The 17,520-nt window shown below is 43.5% G+C and overlaps 1 pseudogene; it reads left to right on the top strand.

Annotated features, from left to right (window-relative positions):
* The first annotated feature begins 4,954 nt into the window (after positions 1–4,954).
* The window catches only part of LOC106600989 (gap junction gamma-1 protein-like), a 39,221-nt pseudogene continuing 26,655 nt past the window's right edge, over positions 4,955–17,520 (top strand).

Raw genomic sequence — 17,520 nt, 5'->3', positions numbered from 1 at the left:
GATCTGTTTTGTTTGAATCCATAGGTAACTTTATTTTCTTCACTTCCTTCCAGGTGTTTAATTTGGTTCACATTGAGGGCCCTTTTCTGAAGTTACTGTATATACGGCATGACCTTGATGTGTTATTGCACTGTATGCATATGGGTGGTGGTGTACAGTGCGCAGCGCCATGTTGGAGCACAGGCGTCCGTGTGAGTGATTGGCATGTCTGTTTTGAGGGGGCTGTGTGGACTGTGACTGATGGACAGGCCTCTGGATGGGGATAGGCAGCCACGGAAGATAGATGGCAAGACCAGGGTCACATGCACACCAAGTGTGCTGCCCTGTGCTGGAGCACAAAGCCTCAGTCTTTCTGTGATTCCTCACATTCTAAGACAATCTCCTTTCCTCCTTTATTGGAGGAGAAGATCCAAGGTCCCTCCCCTAGTACCACCTTCTCCAATGGGTTTTGAGAAGGAGACGAGGAAAGATTAATTGAGAAAGAGCCACCGGGAAAGGTGGCAAGGAGGGAGAAAGAAGGTAAAAGAAATGGACAGACTGGTGGTTTGATTCCTAACTGAGCCTCTCTCTTGGTGCCCTGATGATAAATGTAAGAGTAAGTAAGTCAAAGTTTCCGAAAGCTTTTTCCACTGACCCAACTAAAGTCTGAGTGCACAAGGAATTGGCTCCAAGATACAACATTTGGCAAAGACTCATGACATATTTGCGTAATAGCTTAAATATAACCACTATATGAGTGTTAGGAAGCAGGGCTTGATTCAGTACTCTTGACTAATAATGGATTATTCCCTTGACTTGATGACTTGGTGTATGGTTAACTCTGTGGCGGTCACACCTAGAGAGCTCTGACATCTCTGCTGTATGCCCATCACGATTACTAGAATGGACGCAGGGTGGGGGACGGGACTGGACCTGGAGGGTTAAAAAAGGTCTCGAGCAGCTTTGACATTTTGACTGAACGTCAATCGTGAGAACTCTGTGGGTGTGGTTTTCATTCGCGGAGACATCGGTACTTTAAGATATGGAATGTTCCAGCAGGTTATTAGAAGTCCAATGCAGCTATTTTTATCTAGATATCAAATAATTTCCGGGTGATGATTAAGTGATTGTCTTCAATTAAAATGGTAAAAATAAGCAAATAGCTTCTTACCGAAGAATAATTTCTCAAGCAAGAGTTTTGTTAGGACTGTCTGGGATGGGAACATTTTAAACCTGCTGTTATTGGCAGAGAGGTTTGGAACCCTCTTACTTATTGACCTATTAACTAATGTCACCAGGCAGGTCAGAATTGCATCCCACCAAAACAGGCTGACATTTCAGCTATTCTTTAAAAACCTCTCTTGCACTAAAAGGGCATCATAATTTTCACAATTTCACAGTATTATTCAAAAGTCGTAGTGTGAAATAGATAAACACAAGGAAATCACGTTTTTGACTGCACTGGGCCTTTAAATGCAACTTTTTATGACTTTACGTTTTGTATCTTGTACATGTTTATGGTCCGATGTCATCAGTGTTGTCAGTGTCAAACACAGCATTTACAAGAGTCTCAGTTTGTTGCTAATTAACCAAATCCTCTAACCTCTTTCGATGGCGTCTGTTGTGACATTGCATATGATAATTTTCACTCTCCCACACTGCTGGTGTGTACTGTACAGTGTGTGAATGTGTCTTTTAACCCTCTGCAGTGGTCCCATCTCCCTCCCTACACCGTGCTGGCTGGAGTGAGTTGTGATCATGCATGGCCCTGGGCAGTGGGACGGATGGCAGCGGTTCCTGCCGGTCTGAATGCACGTCCCCTGAGCGCTCTCTGCAATCTGTGGACTGCTGCTAAATATAGACGAGAGACGCTAGAGACTGCTCTCTGCTATGGCCTGGCTGAGGGCACACTCCCCAGCAAGGCCTTCCCTCTCTTCTCTCATCCACTCTCATCTGTCTCTTTTCATCCTCCTTTTCATTTGCTCGATTCCCCCCCTCTTTTCATCTCCTCGCTCTCAGTCTATCTTCTCCTACACCTCTGGTTCTGTCATCTGCTTCCCTCTCTCTTTCAGTCTCACCACTCCTCTACATCACAAGCAGTCACATCCACCCCCTCAGCAGAAAACATATTCATGTCTACTGTGATAAGAAATGTAATAATATATCATTATTTACATTAGTTTGTTAGTGCTACCAACCACATTACCCATAGACTGAGCAGAGACTGGTGGCTAAATATATGTCTCCCTTTATCAGCAGATGACTAGAGAGTGGTAGACAGTAGGTGGCTTGATGACAGGGCTGTATGTATACGTAGAGGTTATTTCCTAATCCTTTAATGGGGAGGAGGGTTTGTGGCTGCCCTGACCTCCCCTCCATCCTTCCCTCCCTGAATAGTCACATGTCCTAGAGACACAGGGGGGCGCCATTGCTGCCTGGCTGGCCGGTCCGTGACAAGTGTTGGTCCGGCAAGGTCGGAACACTGAATGAACAAAGGGAAAGAGAAAAAACGCATGACTGTGTGACTCCCTCACCCCTAGGGCACCTGAAGGACCCAAAACACTGAATCATCATCCTCTGATGATGAGAGATCACAGGATCTGTGGAGGTCAGGCCACACTGCAGAACACAAGCAGCTAGGCAGGGAGAGTCGGGCTGGGGATGGCTGCACAGACACATGCCTGCCAGAAAGAGCGAGACAGACGGGGTGGAGTACATTAGAACCACATTGAAGAATTAGGCCTCGAACTTAACTAGCCTGGTTTCAATTAGCCATGTGTTCCCTGGCATGAGGCTTCACACAAAGGCAGATCAAAACCAGACCCCATGTCATTTTTATTTTATTTTAACTTTATTTAACTAGGCAAGTCAGTTGAGAACAAATTCTTATTTACAATGACGGCCTAGGCACAGTGGGTTAACTGCCTTGTTCAGGGGCAGAACGATATATTTCTCAGTACTGAGCAGTTAGTTAGGGAATGGCATGGATGGATGGAGTGGCTGTGTTCCTTTCCAGTATGGAGCAGGAGTGAGAATGTTAACGTTCTTTCGAGTGAATCAAGAATGGAAGATTTGACTCCATGGGATCATGATATGGAAGGGACTCTTTTGGAACTTAATCTTCCCCTTGGGACACTGTTGGCTGGTGGTGGAGACTGTCAATTACAGTGAGGGGGAAAAAGTATTTGATCCCCTGCTGATTTTGTATGTTTGCCCACTGACAAAGAAATGATCAGTCTATAATTTTATTGGTAGGTTTATTTGAACAGTGAGAGACAGAATAACAACAAAAAAATCCAGAAAAATGCATGTCAAAAATGTTATAAATTGATTTGCATTTTAATGAGGGAAAATAAGTATTTGAACCCCTCTCAATCAGAAAGATTTCTGGCTCCCAGGTGTCTTTTATACAGGTAACGAGCTGAGATTAGGAGCACACTCTTAAAGGGAGTGCTCCTAATCTCAGCGTGTTACCTGTATAAAAGACACCTGTCCACAGAAGCAATCAATCAATTTGATTCCAAACTCTCCACCATGGCCAAGACCAAAGAGCTCTCCAAGGATGTCAGGGACAAGATTGTAGACCTACACAAGGTTGGAATGGGCTACATGACCATCGCCAAGCAGCTTGGTGAGAAGGTGACAACAGTTGGTGCGATTATTCGCAAATGGAAGAAACACAAAAGAACTGTCAATCTCCCTCGGCCTGGGGCTCCATGCAAGATCTCACCTCGTGGAGTTGCAATGATCATGAGAACGGTGAGGAATCAGCCCAGAACTACACGGGAGGATCTTGTCAATGATCTCAAGGCAGCTGGGACCATAGTCACCAAGAAAACAATTGGTAACACACTACGCCGTGAAGGACTGAAATCCTGCAGCGCCCGCAATGTCCCCCTGCTCAAGAATACATATACATGCCCGTCTGAAGTTTGCCAATGAACATCTGAATGACTCAGAGGACAACTGGGTGAAGGTGTTGTGGTCAGATGAGACCAAAATGGAGCTCTTTGGCATCAACTCAACTCGCCGGGTTTGGAGGAGGAGGAATGCTGCCTATGACCCCAAGAACACCATCCCCACCGTCAAACATGGAGGTGGAAACATTATGCTTTGGGGGTGTTTTTCTGCTAAGGGGACAGGACAACTTCACCGCATCAAAGGGACGATGGGACGGGGCCATGTACCGTCAAATCTTGGGTGAGAACCTCCTTCCCTCAGCCAGGGCATTGAAAATGGGTCGTGGATGGGTATTCCAGCATGACAATGACCCAAAACACATGGCCAAGGCTACAAAGGAGTGGCTCAAGAAGAAGCACATTAAGGTCCTGGAGTGGCCTAGCCAGTCTCCAGACCTTAATCCCATAGAAAATCTGTGGAGGGAGCTGAAGGTTCGAGTTGCCAAACGTCAGCCTCGAAACCTTAATGACTTGGAGAAGATCTGCAAAGAGGAGTGGGACAAAATCCCTCCTGAGATGTGTGCAAACCTGGTGGCCAACTACAAGAAACGTCTGACCTCTGATTGCCAACGAGGGTTTTGCCACCAAGTACTAAGTCATGTTTTGCAGATGGGTCAAATACTTATTTCCCTCAATAAAATGCTAATAATTTTATAACATTTTTGACATGCGTTTTTCTGGATTTTTTGTTGTTATTCTGTCTCTCACTGTTCAAATAAACCTACCATTAAAATTATAGACTGATCATTTCTTTGTCAGTGGGCAAACGTACAAAATCAGCAGGGGATCAAATACTTTTTTCCCTCACTGTACACTCTGCATTATGGGTCATCCAACCGAGTGAAGTCATCAAAGTTGTATTGGGATCCCAACTTTCCTCTCTCCTCAGGCTCTTGGTGTTGAGCAACTGAACAGAAAGAACGAGTGTAAACCTGGCATCAGCCTCTTCTCTGGGCGCCCTCACAGGCAGAGCCCAGACCCAACCAATCCTGTCAAGCCTGTCCTGATTTGACAGGAGAGAGAAGAGGCGCTATCACTATGGAGAGAGGATGAGGGACTGCCACTGGTCACAGCGGGAACCCGGTTCCGTTGTCACTCTCCATTTCATTGCCCCAAGGTTATGTCTAAAAGGACCTACATTGTTCTACCGTTGGAACTTTCCGTGTCTCTTCACGCGCTTCTCTGTGATGGAAGAAGTAGAAAACGGGTTGTCAGCGCAACAGCTCCTTTCATAAGAAACGTAAATCTTACATCAGGCATTTTTAGGGTAAGTACAGTCAATTCGATTTTGAATTGGCCATTGAGGAAATGTCAACATTCTATGGGCTTGTGAGTTAATAGGGAATTAGATAGGGATTAGGTTACTGTAACATATATTTTAAAAGTTCATTTGGAGAAGAAATAGCCTACAAAATTAGGTTATCACAATCACAATATTTGCACATTTAATTCTGCAGACAGTTCAAGGTAAGGTAACTAACTTTTACACAACCTAATTTGTTCCATTGAAATGTTCCATCCCCTAGATATAGCTCATATTTAAATAGTTGTTTGCTAATGCAAAGGAATTGGCTCCTCAACGTGCAGTGATGTTTATGATGAGTTGTGTCACCAAAATCCAAACGTGTAACCTGACGGGCACGCGCACTGTCAAAGATGCGCAACATCCCACTGTTCTTTCGCATCGTGAATCATTGCGCTTCTGACAGAAAATCGAGCTGTCACTCTCCGGTGTCCATAGTATTTTCAACCAAAACGTGTCAGCTCGAAGTCTAGCCAGCGACTATGCCACGCCACATGGTAAACAAACGCTCGCCTGCCGTAATACATACGAGAGGAGAAGTCACTGTCGGATTGAGGTGGATTAGACCAGTTGAAAACACCTGCACAAGACATCAACTCTCTGGTTTTCCGACGATGAAGCGACCAAAGAAGGAACAATAAGATGTGAGCGATTCATGGCTTTGTTAGACATGTTGAATTGTGGCAACCCAATTCAGCGACTGACATGAACAAAAGAATTTGTCAGAGAAGCTCATGCCACTGTTCCATATGCAAAGAAGCCTTTAGACCCGACAAGTGCCGCATGTAGCCTACCAGAGCGTTGGGCCAGTAACCGAAAGGTTGCTGGATCGAATCCCCGAGCTACAAGGTAAAACATCTGTCGTTCTGCCCCTGAGCAAGGCAGTCAACCCACTGTTCCCCGGGCGCCGAAGACGTGGATGTCGATTAAGAAAATCCCCCGCACCTCTCTGATTCAGAGGGGTTGGGTTAAATGCGGAAGACACATTTCAGTTGAATACGTTCAGTTGGACAACTGACTATGTATCCCACTTTTCCTAATAGGCTACGGAAATGACAAGACAGTAGACTGTTCAGGAATGCGCTCATTGGGATTTGGCATGCATTTTACGCAGCAGAGAACTTTGCTTTAATCGACGTACTTGTATCATGAGAGAATAATAGTTATCATAGGAACATGGACAAATAATGCACAAGCTTTCCCTGATGCGATGAGATACTCTTCAAGTTCTCTTGAGAATTGGAGCCAACCATATCAACACCGACAAAAATTAAAGTTTGGACTGTGTGTAAGGCCAGAACCGACAAACAATTTCACGGGAACACCGCATCTATATTAAAGCATCTTCACAGACTCGCATAGCGGTAAGAATTTCTACCCTATACAATAACGATACTGCTCTTTATTTGCCTATTCATTGTCTGCACGAGGTTGTGTTCCGTAGTGCGTTTTGGTTAGCCTTGGGTAACAATTGCGCCTTTGCAACAATGGCAAATCGAACGCACATTTTTTTTTCATGGTGTTTTTTCGTAATTTGTGATATACATTTTGCATTGCCTGTTTCACTGTTATGTTGCCTTAGTATCACCAGGAGGGCAACCCTCAACCGACCACACCTGCATGCACATGTGGTTGGAGAGGCGGATTAGAATGTCGCGGCTAAATTGCGCGACGTAAATCTAGTTTGTGAGTGCAATCCGTTTGCCAATCTCAAATGAATAGTCTATCACCGGTTTATTGTATGGTTATTTCAAATAAGTGTATTCGGTTTGCATGTCAATAAGCGCTTCATTAGCCTATTCTTTGTTACAGAATATTGACAGTTGGATGACGATGATCTTTTTTAGTATTCATTAATTTAAATGTATATAGCCTTTAGGAACTAGTGCTTGGCTACTCATAGATTCATTAACGATCATGTGCAGTGCGCTCGGTTCATGGGATTAACAAACGTTCCGTAACCACAGTCAATGAGTTGGGGACAATAGGCTCTGGAGCGTTAGCTACTGTTCATAGTGTTTAGTGTTTACTACTACTGCACCTTTTGCACAATAAGACAATACACATGGGAAATGTAGGTCGAGATATACAGATCCCTTTTTATTTGTTTTTAGGCTATTCAAAATATCTTGTGTTTTTGTCTCATGCGAATATGGTAACATTAAACATGATTTATATTTTACTTTTATGACATTAGTGTTATATAACAATGAAATGATGATCATTTTTTTAAATTAAAGGAGCAAAAGAGTGAGTCGTAGACAATGGAAGAAAGGCATTCCGTGATTTTCAGAAATGGCCCTCTCCATCGCCACCTATTCCGTTTCTCTCCATTCTGTGGGTGTTGCTTTATTAACCACCTGATTCTCTAATCCATGCAAGTATTAATTTTGACCAACTTCCCTCTCCCTGGATATATTTAATTTATCTGTAACTGGTTCAGTCAGAGGCACTCCCATCACTTTAGTATGGTTAACCCCAGACACAGCCTGGATATTCCATTCTTATGTTACTGTAATGAGTTCCTGTACCATTATCCCCTATGCACATTAAATATACACTGAACAAAAATATAAACTCAGCATGTAAAGTGTTGGTCCCATGTTTCATGAGCTGAAATAAAAGATCCCAGAAATGTTACATACAAACAAAAAGCTTATTTCTCTAAAATGTTGTCCCTGTTAATGTTGTCCAACTGTTGATGAGCATTTCTCTTTTGCCAAGATAATCCATCCACCTGACAGGTGTGGCATATCAAGAAGCTGATTAAACAGCATGATCATTACACAGGTGCACCTTGTGCTGGGAACAATAAATGGCAACTCTAAAATGTGCACTTTTGTCAAACAACACAATGTCACAGATGTATCAAGTTTTGAGGGAGCGTGCAATTGGCATGCCGACTTCAGGAATGTCCACCAAAGCTGTTGCTAGGTAATTGAATGTTAATTTCTCTACCATAAGCCGCCTCCAATGTTGTTTTATAGAATTTGGCAGTACGTCCAACCGGCCTCACAACCGCAGACCATGTGTATGGCGTTGTGTGGGGGTGAGAGGTTTGCTGATGACAACCTTCTGAACAGAGTGCCACAAGCTACGGACAATGAACATGGTTGCATTTTATCAATGGCAATTTGAATGCACAAACGAGATCCTGAGGCCCATTGTCGTGCCATTCATCTGCCGCCATCACTTCATGTTTCAGCATGATAACGCACAGCCTTTTGTCGCAAGGATTTGTACACAATACCTGGAAGCTGAAACATTTCCAGTTCTTCCATGGCCTGCATACTCACCAGACATGTCACCCATTAAGCATGTTTGGGATGCTCTGGATCGATGTGTACGACAGCGCTTTCCAGTTCCCGCCAATATCCAGCAAATTCACACAGTCATTGAAGAGTGGGACAACATTCCACCGACCACAATCAACTGCCTGATCAATTCTATGCGAAGGAGATGTGTTGCACTGCATGAGGCAATTGGTGGTCACACCAGATACTGACTGGTTTAATGATCCACACCCCTACTTTTTTTGAAGGTACTGTATCTGTGACCAACAGATGCATATCTGTATTCCCAGTCATGTGAAATCCATAGATTAGAGCCTAAATCATTTATTTCAATTGACTGATTTCCTTATATGAACTGTAACTCAGTAAAATCTTTGAAATATTTGCATGTTACGTTTTATATTTTGATTCAGTATACATCCGGTTTCTGTGTCGTATCCTACACTGTCAGACTGGGATTGACTTCAACGTGTTACAATGACTTTGCACCAAGCTGCAGAAACACAATACAATGTCTGTCTACAAAATATAGATACATTTTACATAGCCCAGCACCAACAGAAAAGCTCTAGTCATGAATCCTACGTATTGGTTTGTATTAAATACAGATGACATGTATTTATTCTGTGTCTCCCCTTTGGTGAAATGACCATTGTCATCCTCTAATTTGCCCTGTTTTCCCAATACCTTCCTGTCCTCCTCTCTGCTTTTAGATTTACAAGGTGTGTTTTGGCATTTCTCTTCATTTCCACCATGGGACTGTGGTACACATTTTTTTTAGGCAGTTTCTCTGTCCCCCCCCCCAACAACCCCCGGACCAGTCCCCTTAATCCTGAGCTCTCATTTTAGTCCCTGGAGAGTGGGTGGGAGACCCGGCCACTGCAGGGAGGAGGGGGGTCAGCGGGGAGACCAGCCTCCCTGGCCCCAGTGCTGAGAGAGGGATGAGTAGCAGATTCTGTGTGGCAGCAGACGAATGAACACCATCCCCCCATCAGTTCTTTATTATCATGACTGATGTGCTCTTCTCCTTTTTTCATTCAAAACACACACATTGCTCTCTGTTGAATCATCTGTTGGTGGAAACCACTGGTCCAGACTTATACTGTAGAGAATACAAATAATGGATAAACGAATGGAATAAATCATGGATATTAGAGTCTGCTAAGTGCTAGAAGAGAGAGATTAATCTCCCCTTGAGTAATAGTGTAGAATGTAAAATAAATCATAGCTGTTGTAAAATAGTAGGCTAATCATGGACCTAAAAATGGTCTAGGTCTGAATAATGGTGTACGCTGACGGACTGTATGTTGCAAAAGATGTCCTGAAAACGTAGTGTGCTCTTTCAGAAAAGGATTTTAAATTTAGATGGTGAATGTCATTGTAGAGGGTTCCTCACTCTCCGTCCAATTTTCTAGCTGCATGGCACAAGAGCTGAAATGCCTAGGCATTATGTGTATATCCAGTTTAGCAGACGTAAACACACCTCAGATTTAACCCTGGTCACACAGCACACAGACAGATAAGACTGAGGCTTTGTGTCTGAAATGCAAACGCTTTAGATTCCCTCCATTTTCCTCTTGGCTAGTGCTTTTAGACTGAGAATAATCTTAAAAGTAGAATGAAGGGGCCTGTTTTATCGAATAGTGTAAATGGTTATTGTAAATTGGGTTTTGTGTGTAACTGACAGTTTTGGTCTGGTATGTAGTTATGTCAAAATTAGAACAGCATATGTTCTTTTTGGGGGGATGCTGTATGTCTCTGGGTTTTAATGTGGTTTATGTTTGTGGAACAGTTCTGGTATGATGATTGGGCTGGTCTTGTAGAACATCTTGGCTATGGGTTGTGGATTGAGCTGGTTTTGTGAAACCGTTTGCTCTGGATTATGAGTTTGGCTCGTCTCTTAGAACGGTTTCAATTTCAGTAAGATATTGGGACAATTCATTGAACACTTGACCACCGTTTTGTGACACAAAGCATTCCTCTATCCACTGACGGAAGGTCATGCTGTATATGAGTGAAGGAAGCGAGTAGAGGATTTTTAAATGTGTGTGGGGATATGGGTGTGTTAAATGAAATTTGCTTTCTTGAGAAAGATCGATTACTTCGAAGACTTTGACCTTGCTGTTTTTAAAAAATTGCTCTTAACTAAAAATTCATTTTTTTTTCTCCTTCTAATAAATTTGTAAGATTAATGAGTGTGCACTGCAACAACACACTTTATTTGTTCTGGCTTGTTCTTAACACTGACACAGAAACGCGGTGTGGCGTCTGTAGTCCAGAACACAAGATTAGCGTCACTTTATTTGGCAAATCGAAACACAAAAGGTCCAACTGAAATTTGACTTCTGCTTCATCCCAACCCTTCCGGACATTCCAACAAAACTACACAGTGAGCAGTGGGGAGGGATCGTGTCCTCATGACTCATGATGACTTGACGTCAGTCTGAGGAGAAAGTCCCCTGCAGTCACCCCCCCTTAAAACACAAATGTTGTAGTTGACATTCCACGTGTAACGATGAGTCTTTCATTTTGTTAAGCAAGAGAAATTGGTCATTTTCCTAACTAAGAGAATCCGTATCGTCATGATTCATACACCCATACTTATCAGGGTAATTTTTCAGGGAAAAAAGTCAACTGTGTCATTTTGTTAATTTTCATTCACCCCTCAGGTATTGAAGACAGGCTTATAGAGAGCCATGAATGTTCGTCAGACCAGACATCATAAACTTTATATCAGTGTTATAAAGGTCTGTAATGCAAAGGAAAATGTATGTGTGTGCATGCGGGCGTCTGTGTGTGTGTGTACAGACGGTGATGTCTGGTTTACCTCAGTGTGTGTGTGTGTGTGTGTGTACAGACTGTGATGTCTGGTTTACCTCAGTGTGTGTGTGTGTGTGTGTGTGTGTACAGACTGTGATGTCTGGTTTACCTCAGTGTGTGTGTGTGTGTGTGTACAGACTGTAATGTCTGGTTTACCTCAGTGTGTGTGTGTGTGTGTGTGTGTGTACAGACTGTGATGTCTGGTTTACCTCAGTGTGTGTGTGTGTGTGTATTGACTGTGATGTCTGGTTTACCTCAGTGTGTGTGTGTACAGACTGATGTCTGGTTTACCTCAGTGTGTGTGCTCCTAAGGAGAGGTGAGCAGCACAGCAAATGCATACAGCCATGAGACTCCTTCCCACTGGGAATGTCACTGCTGAGCATGGGGATCCGCTCAGACACATGTGCCTCGTGTAACACACACACAGTGTCTGTCTCTCTCTCGCTCTCACACACACACACACACACACACTGTCTCTCACACAATCTCACAGATTCACACACACGTGCGCGCACACACACAGACACACACACACACAGTCTCTCACACAATCTCACAGATTCACACACACACGCGCGCACACACACACACACACACACACACAGATTCACACACTGCTCATACACACAGAGACGTTTACGCTCTGACATAAATATTCACACAGATTTCTCAGACTCATGAGTCAGGGCGCCATGATGCATTTGCGTACAAGCGTGGAGGAGACGGCACGGCCCGCAATGCGTGGCGACGGGTCTCATGTCTACTGCCCGCAAGTCACTAAAGGGGTGGAGCCGCAAAGCCTGAAAGGCTGGCTGCACTACACACAGTAGGAAGGAATGTACTTTCACCACAAAGACGCTGGTCATTCACTCAATGAAACTGAAATCTATGTGTGTCGTGTGTGGACGTTTGCGTGTGAGGTGCAGCTGTTGCTAGGGTGAAATATAGTCAGGACGGAGGATGCACTGTTGCACTGTTCAAACATAATCGCATACTCAGTGAATCATATTATATTGAGATAGCTGTATCTTGACTCCTTAAACCAAAGCCTTTCTTCGCCTGCCTGAGTTCTAAGCTCTGTGGCTAATAAGCAGCTCTAGACTAACACAAACACACACACACACACACACAGTATGACACTAAGGTGAAACACGCTGTAACACTGTGACAAATTATCAGCAGGTTGTCTGCGCTGCAACACACAGAAAAAGCCCTTTCACACACACACACACACACGCAATATCAGCTCACTCGCAAGGGTCATCTGCAGGGCACAGAGACTGAGGTGGTCGTCTATAAGAATCCAGTAGGGGATCTGTGTCACAGTGCTGTGCACGGCGAAGGACGCACGGATTTGTCCAGCAGCGTTCACTGCTCATGCCCCATTGGCTTAGCTGGGCCAGACGTGGCTGCATAGGCTCTGTCTCTCTCTGTCCTCGTCAGCAGGAGAGGAGAGCTGAGCACAACAGCCAAGCTCAGGGGCCACCGCAGCAGAGACAACCTGTTACTCCCCGGCAGCCAGACACAGCTACACAGAGGGGGAAGGAAAGGCGAGGGAGACATTTGATTTGCTTCTTTGCTGACACAAGTGTTTTAGCTTATGGTATTCATTCATGTCTATGTCAAATCTGACATAATGATCTTTTAACGAATAGATGTGGACGAGCAGCGGAAAACATACAGTACACTGTATATGTCTAGTCTGAAACCAAAGGGTCTTGCAACTCTGAGTTGTCCAAGAGAATCCTTTCGGTCCATTGAGCATCTATAAGGGTCTGCAGTACACACGACCAAAATGGTAGAGTGAGAGACAAGCTGGTATGGGGTTCTTTTTAGCCACGGCTACATGTGCAGTAAGGGTTATTTCTCTGAGACATCCCACTGCCTTTGGTCACGTAGCTGTCCATCCCAACTCCATATGGTGGATAGGCAGACCGGTGGATAGCTCTCCTAGATAATATAGACATTGTCTCCAATGGGCTGAAATATTCAAGAGGGATTTCTCCATTTATACTGTGATCAGATCCCAGACGAATCACCAAACTGACGTTCTCCACAACTCTTCTCCCTGAAATAGGCTACATCTATATGCTGATAGGCCATTAGCTTTGTAAACATGCATATTTTACTGGCCTGACTCGCTGTGGTGTGGTGGGTCAGTTGGAAAATGACTCTGTTATACTCAAAAGATATGGGTATGGTTGTAGAGAATCGAAGGACAGTGAATGTAAGAAGAAACCTCAGGTGCTAGCTTAAAGCCCGGAAGCAACCGCTACCAGCCTAAAGAACAAGGATGAGGCGCATGGCCAGGTTAAGGGGAGTTTAATGGAAGGAGATGTCCACATTCATACACACATCTGACCGCTCTTGGTTCAGATAATGGAGAATCCCATCCAGTGAGAACGGACATTAATTGTGTCTGAGAATGATTGTGGTTCTGAAAAAGGATAAATACATGTAGGCTGTAGCACTGATATGATATGCATGACATGAAAGTACAAGCTAGTGTACAACACTGTAATAAGGCCTAGCATAAATGAACTAGCAAACAGGCTCCAGCTAGAGGTCCTGTATATAAACAAATATATAGGAAATACAGCAATGTAGAAATGTCTACCGAATATAGCCCAGATTATAAACCGGGTGGTTCAAGCCCTGAGTGCTGATTGGCTGAAATCTGTGGTATATCAGACTGTGTACCACAGGTATGACACAGAATGACTATGTACTGGTCTAATTACGTTGGTAACCCGTTTATAATAGCAAAAAGGCACCTTGGGGGGGCTGTGGTATATGGCCAATATACCACGGCTAAGGGCTGTATCCAGGTACTCTGTGTTGCGTCGTGCAAAGGAAAAGCCATTATCCATGGTATATTGGCCATATACCACACCCTCTCTGGACCTGGTTGCTTAATTATAGCATGAGCAATATACACAAATAATATAGCCTGGCACCATGCATGACAAATGCTAACAAACGGCTAATCGCTAATAAGCATGTTAAATCCTAATGCATTCTGAATACAAATGCTAATGCTAGCAGAAACGCTAATGGGAGCACGAGCTAACTAACAAGCTCAACACAATACAATTATTTACAACAGACGCTACTTGGCTCCAAACCCACAAGACATAAAGATCTCTTGGCACTTACGTTAAGCTGCACGCACAATAAAACATCCAAACTACAAAGGTGTGAGACCTCATGCAGGAGGACGAGTAGCGTGACCTTGACCAATAAGAAATAAATTAAGTTTAGGACTTTCTGAATGACTGAAAAACACCAGTAGAGTGTGCTAGAACAGCTGACTGAAGCTTGCTGTTTCGACACAACTCTTCTGTCCACTTCTGTCCTTTCGCTCAACTTGTCTGGTTTAGTCACTCTTCTGCATAAATCCCTTTCTCTCCTCTTCAAACTCTAGGGAGTCAGCACCAACTACTTATGGAAGGCTACTCCATGATCTGAGTTGAGGCAGAGAGAGAGAAGGGAAGGTCAATTTGAAGGTTATGTTTAAGGCTATCGCAGTAAACATTGCCCTAATCTAGGCATCTCTTTATCACTCATTGACCTAATCTCTTCAAATCAGCTGTCAATCAGTTGTCAGGCCCCTGTCAGATAATGACCTTTCATCTAAACAGATTATGGAACAAACAGACACAGCCATCAGCTACGCACAGAGGCAGGTTGAAAAAGTATGTGAACCCTTTGGAATTACCTAGGTTTCTACATAAATTGGTCATCAGATTTGATCTGATCTTCAATCTAAGTCACAACAATAGACAAAATGTGCTTAAACTAATAAAAGACACAAATTATTGTATTTTTCTTGTCTATGTTGAATACATCATTTAAACATTCACAGTGTAGGTTGGAAAATGTATGTCAACCCCTAGGCTAATGACTTCTCCATAGCTAATTGGAGTCAGCTAACCTGGAGTCCAATCAATGAGATGAGATTGGAGATATTGGTTAGAGCTGCCTTGCCCTATAAAAAACACTCACAAAATGTGAGTTTGAAATTCACAAGAAGCATTGCCTGATGTGAACCATGCCTTGAACAAAAGAGATCTCAGAAGACCTAAGATGAAGAATTGTTGACTTGCATAAAGCTGGAAAGGGTTACAAAAGTATCTCTAAAAGCCTTGATGTTCATCAGTCCACGGTAAGACAAATTGTCTATAAATGGAGTAAGTTCAGCACTGTCGCTACTCTCCCTAGGAGTGGCCGTCCTGCAAAGATGACTGCAAGAGCACAGCGCAGAATGCTCAACGAGGTTAAGAAGAATCCTAGAGTGTCAGCTAAAGACTTACAGAAATCTCTGGAACATGCTAACATCTCTGTTGACGAGTCTACGATATGTAAAACACTAAACAAGAATGGTGTTCATGGGAGGACACCACGGAAGAAGCCACTGCTATCCATAAAAAACACTGCTGCACGTCTGAAGTTCACAAAAGAGTATCTGGATGTTCCACAGCTCTACTGACAAGATATTCTGTGGACAGATGAAACTACAGTTGAGTTGTTTGGAAGGAACACACAACACTATGTGTGGAGAAAAAAAAGGCACAGTACACCAACATCAAAACCTCATAACCTCATCCCAACTGTAAACTATGGTGGAGGGAGCATCATGGTTTTGGGCTGCTTTGCTGCCTCAGGGCCTGGACAGGTTGCTATCATCGGCAAAAAAATGAATTCCCAAGTTTATCAAGACATTTTGCAGGAGAATGTTAGGCTATCTGTCTGCCAATTGAAGCTCAACAGAAGTTGGATAATGCAACAGGACAACGACAAAAAAACACAGAAGTAAATCAACAACAGAATGGCTTTAACAGAAAATACGCCTTCTGGAATGGCCCAGTCAGAGTCCTGACCTCAACCCGATTGAGATGCTGTGGCATGACCTCAAGAGAACAGTTCACACCAGACATCCCAAGAATATTGCTAAACTGAAATAGTTTTGTAAAGAGGAATGGTCCAAAATTCCTGACCGTTGTGCAAGTCTGATCCACAACTACAGAAAATGTTTGGTTGAGGTTATTGCTGCCAAAGGAGAGTCAACCAGTTATTAAATCCAAGGGTTCACATACTTTTACAACCCTGTACTGTGAATGTTTACACGGTGTGTTCAATAAAGACATTAAAACATATGATTGTTTGTGTGTTATTAGTTTAAGCAGACTGTTTGTCTATTGTGACCTAGATGAAGATCAGAGAAAATTTGATGACCAATTTATGCAGAAGTCCAGGTCATTCCAAAGGGTTCACATACTTTTTCTTGCCACTGTATATGTGCAGTAAGGGTTATTTCTCTGAGACATCCCACTGTCCTTGGTCACGTAGCTGTCCATCCCAACTCCATATGGTGGATAGGCAGACCGGTGGATAGATCTCCTAAATGATATCAGAGATGGTAATTCCTGTTAAATGGTTGAACAATCACGCTAAGTGAAGCTACTACAGTGTTAGTCCTTCACATGCTAGATCTGATCAGACAGGTACATTGTCTCCAATGGGCTGAAATATTCAAGAGGGATTTCTCCATTTATACTGTGATCACATCCCAGACGAATCACCAAACTGACGTTCTCCACAACTCTTCTCCCTGAAATAGGCTACATCTATATGCTGATATGCCATTAGCTTTGTAAACATGCATATTTTACTGGCCTGACTCGCTGTGGTGGAGAAGGTCAGTTGGAAAATGACTCGAACACCGTCAGACTACTCTTCTGTCCTCTCAACTTTTGGGCTTTAGTCACCCTTCTGCATTAATCCCATCTTTCCCCTTCAAACTCTAGGGAGTCAGCACCAACTACATATGGAAGGCTACTCTGAAGGCCCTTCCTGATTGATACTGTCTCCATGATCTGAGTTGAGGCAGAGAGACAAGGGGTGGTCAGTCTTAGCTATGGGTTGTGTTTAAGGCTATCACAGTAGAAACAATAGTTTAACATTGCCCTAGTCTAAGCCTCTCTTTATCACTCATTGACCTATTCTCTTCAAGCTGCCAGTAAGGCCCCTGTAACATAATAACTTTCAATAACAGATCATGGAACAAATCAAATCAATGTTTATTGGTCGCGATTACAGATTTGCAGATGTTATCGCAGCTGCAGCGAAATGCTTGTGTTTCTAGCAACGACAGTGCAGCAATAC

This window comes from Salmo salar, chromosome ssa03, assembly GCF_905237065.1.
Source record: "Salmo salar chromosome ssa03, Ssal_v3.1, whole genome shotgun sequence".
NCBI classification, from domain to species: Eukaryota; Metazoa; Chordata; class Actinopteri; order Salmoniformes; family Salmonidae; genus Salmo; species Salmo salar.
The sequence above is the reverse complement of the archived record's forward strand: the minus strand, read 5'-3'. Positions and strand labels throughout refer to the sequence as shown.